The sequence below is a fragment of the Chiloscyllium plagiosum genome, chromosome 2 (assembly GCF_004010195.1).
Source record: "Chiloscyllium plagiosum isolate BGI_BamShark_2017 chromosome 2, ASM401019v2, whole genome shotgun sequence".
Taxonomy (NCBI): domain Eukaryota; kingdom Metazoa; phylum Chordata; class Chondrichthyes; order Orectolobiformes; family Hemiscylliidae; genus Chiloscyllium; species Chiloscyllium plagiosum.
Genome location: NC_057711.1, coordinates 71,575,555 through 71,584,676, shown reverse-complemented (window position 1 = coordinate 71,584,676; position 9,122 = coordinate 71,575,555).

Genomic DNA, 9,122 nt, shown 5'->3' with positions numbered 1-9,122 from the left:
TTATTGGTCAGAGTATTGAGTACAGGAGTTGGGAGGTCATGTTGCGCCTGTACAAGACATTGGTTAGGCCACTGTTGGGATATTGCATGCAATTCTGGTCTCCTTCCTATCAGAAAGATGTTGTGAAACATGAAAGGGTTCAGAAAAGATTTACAAGGATGTTGCCAGGGTTGGAGGATTTGAGCTATAGAGAGAGGCTGAACAGGCTGGGGCTGTTTTCCCTGGAGTGTCGGAGGCTGAGGGGTGACCTTATAGAAGTTTACAAAATTATGAGGGGCATGGATAGGATAAATAGACAAAGTTTTTTCCCTGGGGTTGGGGAGTCCAGAACTAAAGGGCATAGGTTTAGGGTGAGAGGGGAAAGATATAAAAGAGACCTAAGGGCGCAGTTTTCACGCAGAGTGTGGTACATGTATGGAATGAGCTGCTAGAGTATGTGGTGGAGGCTGGTACAATTGCAACATTTAAGAGGCATTTGGATGGGTGTATGAATAGGAAGGGTTTGGAGGGATATGGGCCGGGTGCTGGCAGGTGGACTAGATTGGGTTGGGATATCTGGTCGGCGTGGACAGGTTGGACTGAAGGGTCTGTTTCCATGCTGTACATCTCTATGACTCTCTGACTCTATAAATGTCTTAACATCTAGCGTCAATTATTTTAGACCTACTCTCGCCAAGGAAATAAATTCTCTGTGTTTTGTGTGGAGCAGAACAGAAAATGTGTTCTTTGTTAATACATGCACAAGATGTAGGACACAAAAGAAATCATCCTTCAGGTGAGTGCAGTCAGGCCCTGTCAAGAGGTTGGGATTTGTATTTATTTGCATTTAAATCCATACTGTAAACTAAACATTGAACATCTACTGGGTCCAACAATTATCTCCCATTTATACCACTTGTGTAGAGAAACAGATTGTCATATTTTTCATGGTTCAGTGGTCTCTCATTTGCATAATGTATTCGCATGTTGAGACAGGGACTAATTTCTATTTTATTCAGTCCACAGAATTGCCTCAGTTGATATTTTGCAAATCGAATATTTTAATAAACTGTCACAGACTGAGCCTAAATTTCTATCTGCTTAACTCATTGGCATTGTAAATATAAATATATTTGCAAATTGGCAGTCCTCAAAGGAACTGGAGCAGAGAACGTAGACAGTAGTTTGTTGCAAGACGATATATTGAGGCTGATAAGTTATTTATGTTTGATCCCCCATGAGATGTCTGATACAAAAAAATTTGAAGACAAGTTTTAAAACATTAAGGAAAATATTTAAAAGAACTTTTATCATGATTCCTTAATTTCTTGCTTTTGGTTCGCTTTCTGTCTTGGCATTCTGCTTTATTTCCCTTTAACTTTTCCTTCTAATATGTGAATTGATTTTCCTAAGATTTATTTTCCACTTAAGTTCATGATCTATATTTTGTGATACCTTCCCTTGTTCTAAAATATTTAACGCGTGTAGATTTATGGCTATATGTGTGCTTAAAAACTTGTATATTATTTTTAGTTCAGATTAATCTCTTCAAACATTCCTGAAATAAAGCAACATATTCAATGACCATCACAAGCAACAGAATTTTGGGCATGTATGGCCAGGAAAGTGAGGAGGAAATGTGTAACATAGTCTGGGACAAAAAGAGGGCTGATGCTTGAAGGGATAGTCGAAAGGCGTGAGATCAAAGATGTAACATGCTTTGAGATGTCTTAATGTGACTGTTTAAATAGAATATTTTTATTTCTTAATTTACAGTACAAAAATAAACAATCATTTATGCTTTCATGAATCCAAACAATCAAGTCCTCTTGAAAGAAATCAAAATAGTACCCATTTTAAGTGGTTGAAAGAGAAATGAGATGATAATTTGGCATGGAACGTGTTTGTGTTAGCTTGCATTAATTTCGGGGCTCCAATGAGGCATGTGCATTCTTTATGTAAGGCCTTCTATCTTCAGCTAAACTTTAGTGTGTGGCAATGCAGAATTTTGTAATTTGGGCACTGAGATCTATTTTGTTGAGTCATCAAAGAATATTCCTAGAATGTGAATGTATTATGTTTTAAATACCATTAGCGAAGAAAGGAATATTGGCTAAGACACTGAGATGATTTTCTGTTCTTTATTGAGTAATAATGTTGTGATATTTTGGCTGTGATCTTGACTGAGGTGCATTTTGTGAGGGAAGCTGGAAAGATGGGATATTTAGATTAGCTCACACTCTGCCAATTTCATTCTGTAGCATGTGTCTTTATTTATCAAGCAAGTTTACCTTCTGAAAGACAGTTTGATTGGTAGGCTTAGGTTCTGGTCATGACCAGGATCCCGAACATGAAGAATACCCGAAAACATCCAACTCCAAATTGAGTCAGACCATTTTTTGGATGGCATCAGACTTTCCCAGTCTTGATTGTCGAGAATTGCTTTGGAGAGGGTACATAAAAGGTTTACCAGGATGTTGCCTGGTATGAGAAATTTTAGCTGCGAGGAAAGGTTGGATAGCCTGGATTTGTTTTCAATGCAGGCGGTTGAGGGGTGTCCTGACAGACATTTATAAGATTGTGAATGGCATGAGTAGAGTGGAAAGTATGAGCATTTTTCACAGGATGGAGGGGTCAACTACGAGGGGATGCAAATTCAATGTGTGGGGTGGAGTGGGGGTGTGGGGATGAAATGCTTAAAAGAGATGTGCAAGATACATTTTTCACACAAAGGATGGTGAGGACCTGAAACACATTGCCAGAGGAGCTGGTGGAAGCAGACATAATAGTAGCATTCAAGAAACCCCTGGACAAATACATGAATAGGAAGGAAATGGAATAGAATAGAATCCCTGCAGTGTGGAAACAGGCCATTTGGTCTACTTCGACCATCAAAAGAGCACCCCACCCCAACGAATTCTCCTACCTTATTACTGCACATTTACTCCCGACTAATGTACTTAACCGACACATCACTGAATGCTTTGGGCAATTTAGCATGGCCAATTCAGCTAACCTACACATCTTTGGAGTCTGAGAAGAAACCGGAGTACCCGGAGGAAATTCACGCAGACACAGGGAGAATGTGCAAACTCCACCTGAGACTGGCATCAAACCTGGGGCCCTGGCACTGTGAGGCAGCAGTGCAAACCACTGAGCCACCATGCTGCCAAGTAGAGAGATATGGATCCTGCAAGTGCAGAAAGTTTTAGTATGGAAGGGCAAAATGTGTCAGTGCAGACTTGAAGGGCCGAAGGGTCTGTTTTTGTATTGCTTTTTGTTCTTTGTTCTTTGAATAGGCTGGTGCAGTAAAAGGTTGTGACTTTCTTACCTCCACCCATATAGATTATACACCTTCCAATCCCGAAATAATTTCTTGCTATTGCACCTAATCTATCGCTAATGAACAGAACTAACCCACAACCTTTCTCTTCTGGCCTGTCCTTTCAAAATGTTACGTAGCCCTGAATATTTGGTTCCTAACTTTAATCTCCTTGTAATCTTATTCAATTAGAAGAAGCCCTACAGTATGGAAACAGGCCCTTCAACCCAACAAGTCCACACTGACCCTTGGAAGAGCATTCTGCCCAGACCCATTCCCCTACCCTATATTTACCCCTGGCTAATACACCTAACACTATGGGCAATTTAGCACGGCCAATTCACATGATCTGCACTTCTTTTGATTGTGGGAGGAAACTCACACAGACACGGGGAGAATGTGCAAACTCTACGCAGACAGTCACCCAAGGCAGGAATTGAACCAGGTCCCTGGTGTTGTGAGGCAGCAGTGCTAACTACTGAGCCACTGTGCCGCCCCTAGCTCCATAATGGATACAAGATCATACCCACGAGCTTTTGTTTGTGCCATTCACTCATTTACTTTGTTCTGAATAATGTATGCATTTAATTAAAGAGCTGTTAATTTTACCTTTTTACCATTTTTCCCCACTTTGATTACAGTAGCTGTTGTTCTGTTATGCTTGTACATACTGTGTCTTTCTGTCCCAATCTGCATATTATTATCAAAATAGCTGTCCTGTAATGCTGCCATATTCTTTTCCTTCGTAAGCCTACATATCCTTCTCCAGAACACTCCTTTTTTTTAATTAGCTTTAAGCTCTGTTAATAGACCTATTTATTTGATCTACTATCATACTGGTTCAAGCAAAGTGCATCCCATCAGAACAGATCCCTTCTGCTCTAGAACTGGCATCAGTGACCTATGAAATAAAACCCATTTTCTTTTCAATCATTTTCAATCCTTAGACCATGCCTTTAACCACTTGACTTTATTTACCCTTTGATAATTTGCTCTTGGCTCAGTTAGTAATCCTAGGATTACTACCGTGGATGTTTTCTTTTTAACTTAGCTGATAACAATATATTCTTTAGCACTACCTTCTTTCTAGCCCTATTGATGATGTTCATAACAATGTGGGTGATAACAACAGGATCGCTCCCCCGCCTCTCCATGATCCACTCCAGCTATGAGGGTATAACCTTGGCACGAGGCAGGGATCATGGCCTTTGGGATGCATGCTCAATAATATCTGTCCACCAATCATACTGCTGCCTACCACTACTACATTCATGTTTTTTTCCCCACACTTGAATGGCTTCCCCTCCTCCCTGGTTCCAAAGTCCAGTTTGTTCATTCCCCATGCAGTCCTCATTCTCATCCATGTAGCTTGCAAGAACCTTATAACTATTAGACAATAGTTCCATCTTGGGTCCCCATAGCTGTCTCACCTACAATCTTATCCTTGATCACAGACCAAGCTTGAATATTCAAGTGAATTTGTCTCTCTTTGACGCAGTGCAATGCCTGCAAATTGGACTCCAGCTCCTCAACTCTCTATGACTCTCATTACAGACTGATTGAGCTACAAACAGTTGCTGTAGTTTGTTCACTATGGATCACCTTGGTATCCAGCAGCTCCCAGATGCTGCATCTGCAATACGTCACCCACCTGCCATCTCTATCATATTTTTTATGTATGTTATTAATTAAATGACTCCTGTATCCTTCCTTTTTACACTTGAAGAATCCACATTGTGAACACTTTATTGTATTTTTTTTTCCTTTTTTAATGTATTAGCATCAATTTTGCATTAAACATGTTATTTTTAAGCAAAAAGAGAGAAAAGGATTTGCATATATATTAAAGACTAGAAGCATTGTCCAACCCTACTCACCAATTAGCAGCTTTGTTCAGCCACCAAATACTGTTCTCATTCCACCACTGAATCCTTGCAAGGCTACTTCAGCATGCCAGAATAAACCACACTCCAATCTCTCTGTTCCTTCATTCCTATCATTAAAAATGTGCTAAACAAGCTAGAGATAGAGAAATGTCGACTGTGGAACTCAGAGTAGGTACCTGGAAGCTTCAACTCACTGCTGGCTGAACAGCCTCCATGTTGCTCACAGTGGACAGCATCACAAGGTATGATCTACAGGCAAGAGACGTACATACCCATCATCCTCGGATGTTGGCATTGAGCATTAGCCAAGCCCTCATGGCCATATTGGCATACACTGATCCAATCGCAGGATGTTCGGGAAGCACTGATATTGAAAGGTTGTTGCAGGGGCACTTTGTGTGTACAGACAGCCACCCAGTTTACTGACTGGATTAAGGTAGATCTCTTTTTCTCATAGCATTCACTCACTTAGTGCCTACCTGCATGCTTGCAGAATCCATACCTTGCCTTGTATGATCTTACCATGCCATGCCATTTAGCATATTCACACAACCAGGCAGTGTGCCTTGCTGCTTAACCGTACTAAGTCAATCTCGCTGTTTGATATTGTGCTATATCAATCTCATAACGTGACAGCAACATCATATTACATTCACACTGCATGTGCAGCAAGCAGGAGAAAATGAAGACTGCAGATGCTGGAGAGTCAGAGTCAAAAGTTGTGGAGCTGGAAAAAGCACAGCAGGTCAGACAGCATCCCAGGAGCAGGAGAGTTGATGTTTCGGGCAAAAGCCCCTCATTGTCTCAAAATCTTAGAGGAGTAGTCTTCACTAAAGTCCATGGAGGCACTCATCAGTCAGGGAGTCCTGGCATAGTAATTCAAGGGCAGATACCTTTCCAGAGGTTTGGACACTGTCAGGGGTACAGTCAGAGTGGTTCATGGTCCGTGGGTCTGTATCTCTGTAGTCTGGGGAGAAGGGATTGTAGTTAGCTCTTTGGCTCCATAGGGGCTGGTTGCTTACTCACTGGGGGAGATGGACAGACATCAGTTAAGGATCTGGGTACATCAATTCAAGACTGTTTAAACCACTCAAGGAAATGATCAGCCCATCAGATGTCTTCATGGAAACTAAGAGTAAAGGGAGTTGTAGAGGAACAAGAGGGGTCACGGCCAATGGAACAAGTGCCAGGAACCGAATGATTGGGAATGAGGGCTACAGGCTAGGTGTAAGTGGGAATGAGAATTGAGAAAGGGGGCGACAATAAGTATAAGGGGCAGTATGCGGTAAAGTACAGAGGGAAAAAGCATCATCTAGGATGTGGGTTCATCCACAGTTAGGAGAACTGTGGCTTTAAGTGGTAGACGGTGTATGACCACATTGGCATGGCCACTTCATATGCCAAGGGCTGGGGGCAAAAGGTAGGTAAATGAAGGCTCATGTTGATAGATTGGATTGGAACTTGTGGAAGGGTCTGGATGTCCAGAGTCTGGAAGCCACTGGCTGAAAAGCATTCTCTTTCATCTTTCATCACGCTAGAAATCAAAAGAACACATCAGAACAGAAAGTGGCAGTGGCCACAATCAGAATGAGTGGGTAGTTGACTCAGCCTATGAGGGCAGAGTCTGCAGGACCCATTGATGGAGGCCCTTTAAAAAGAGACAAGGTGACACACAGAATGATGCACTGTACAGGACACAATCCCTGGTGAATGCATTGACTCCCTTTGTGCTGTGCACTTTCCTGCCTCAGACATTACTGACCATCTCATTCACATAAACCCCTAGGACAAGAGGTCAATTTAAAAGAAAAATTAAATACAATAGTCTTGAAAATTTCATGAATCTTAAACTGTAAAAGATATGGTAGAATTGTTAGTCTGTCCACACCATAAACCCATTCCAAAACAGGAAACAGGATTATTCACATTTTGGAATGGGACACTCACGCTAGGGCCTGTCCCACTGGGACACTCCTTCTGCAAATCTGGCAATATATTGGAGCAAACAATTGCTGTTCTATCGAAAAATTGATATGACTTACTTTGGTGAATGTCAGAATTTGGTGAAAGTGTTATCCCTCATTGATCAGCCTGGTTTTACAAAGCAATGGTTACTACATGACTGGAATTATAGAACCATAGAAATTATAGAGTTTGGGTGGAGCATTCCGCCCATCTTATTCATACTGACCCAAAGACTCCCAGATACCATTTCTAATCCCACCTTCCAGCATATGGCCCATAGCTATTGAGCTTAAGGTGCAGATTCAGGTTGTTTATAAAAGAATTTAGGGTCTCTTATAAGATAGCATTAGGCTTATGACCCAGTATTAATTGTGATTATGTTTCCCATAGTTAGGTTTAGCCCTGAGGTATTGTTGCTCGAGAAGAAGGTGTAGTAGTGTTACTTGTCTCTGATCACTCCGAACACCCCATCTGAAATACAGATTCAGTGAAGGAGAGGCAGAAATCTAATGATCAAAATCACTTCATTCCAATTTTTAGCTGCAGTGGACTGTGGAAGACTGATAATATCACCAAATGAAAAGGATACTGAACTTCTGGGCTAATAACATGTCTGATATGTCCACCAATAAAATCTCAGTGCATGCTTTGTGAAATGGAAGCAGTTCAGCAAGATTCTGCTGTGTCCCAAACTGGTTTACAGATGATCTATTACAAAGCTAATCATATTTAATAGGTTATTGTATTCCAGTGAGCTAATAACAGCATATACTGATTCCCATTTTGAATCAGTTTGATTATTCTTTGTATAGAATATGTAATTGCCATAGTTCAACAATGTTTGGATGAAGATTTCTGATTTATGGTCATTTAAATCTTGTGCAAACCCAAAAAGATTTTCATGACTTTTGTTTAATAAAAGCAGAAGACATTTAATAGGAAATCCCACTAACTATAGACAGCAGGATAACTAATATTAAGCAGCAGGATTTTTTTAAAGACTGTCTGAAACAGTATTGAGCAATTCCAATCAAAATGATGCAGTAAGCAAAGACATTGGGCTGTAATGTAATTAAAAAAGGTACCGTTCAAGAAAATGATGACATATAATTCCAAAACATATCTGTTATGTTATGAACAATATTTCAAGTAAAACAAAATTAATTTGCTAGTTTATGTTTAAATTGAAATATGAACACATTAGAAATAAATGTCAGGAAGTATGGTGCATTTTATGGAAAACAAAGATTTTCTCATTACTCTGTAAGTGTATATAATACCTTTGTAACCAGACCCAATAGTAAACATTTCCTTTTTATTAATGGAATCCATCTACCCAGACATATGATAATAAAAATTATGTTAACGCTTTATATTAGAAGTGAGAATCTTGTTATAAGCAAGTCCACTTATAGTGACAAGCAAAACAATGAGAGAAAAGGACAAAGCTAGGAAGATTAATGCCATTTGTGAAAAATTGTTGTTCACGTTTAATTGATTTGAATAAATCTTTATTAAAAAATGCCCCTTTGGAAGATCTTGTGACAAGAAATTATCATTTGGGTACTGAGCAGCCTTCCACCAAGTGAGAATGAAAATGAAATGGAGCGTCCTTAAAGTCTTAGTAAAGGCATTAATGCGCACATTTAATGTCCATTGGAAGATTCAGTGTTGATGTTGTCATTTGCAATATAGTGTTTAAAGGAGAGGTTTTTATCCTCTGGCCAGATGGTTTATTGTGCTTTGAGTAATCAACACACTCTGTCAAATTTTATGAATTAAATGAAAGCTTTTCCGTACAATGCTTTTTGAGCATTTTTCTAGAATCTACTCTCTGCAGTTTGAACTGGTTGTCCTAGAGTTAGAAATTCTTTTGATTGAACAAGTTCAGTAATGGATTTACCTAAGAGACCACTAGAAATGTTCAGATAGTACACACAGGCCATCAATGAAACTATGTACACTTTCCA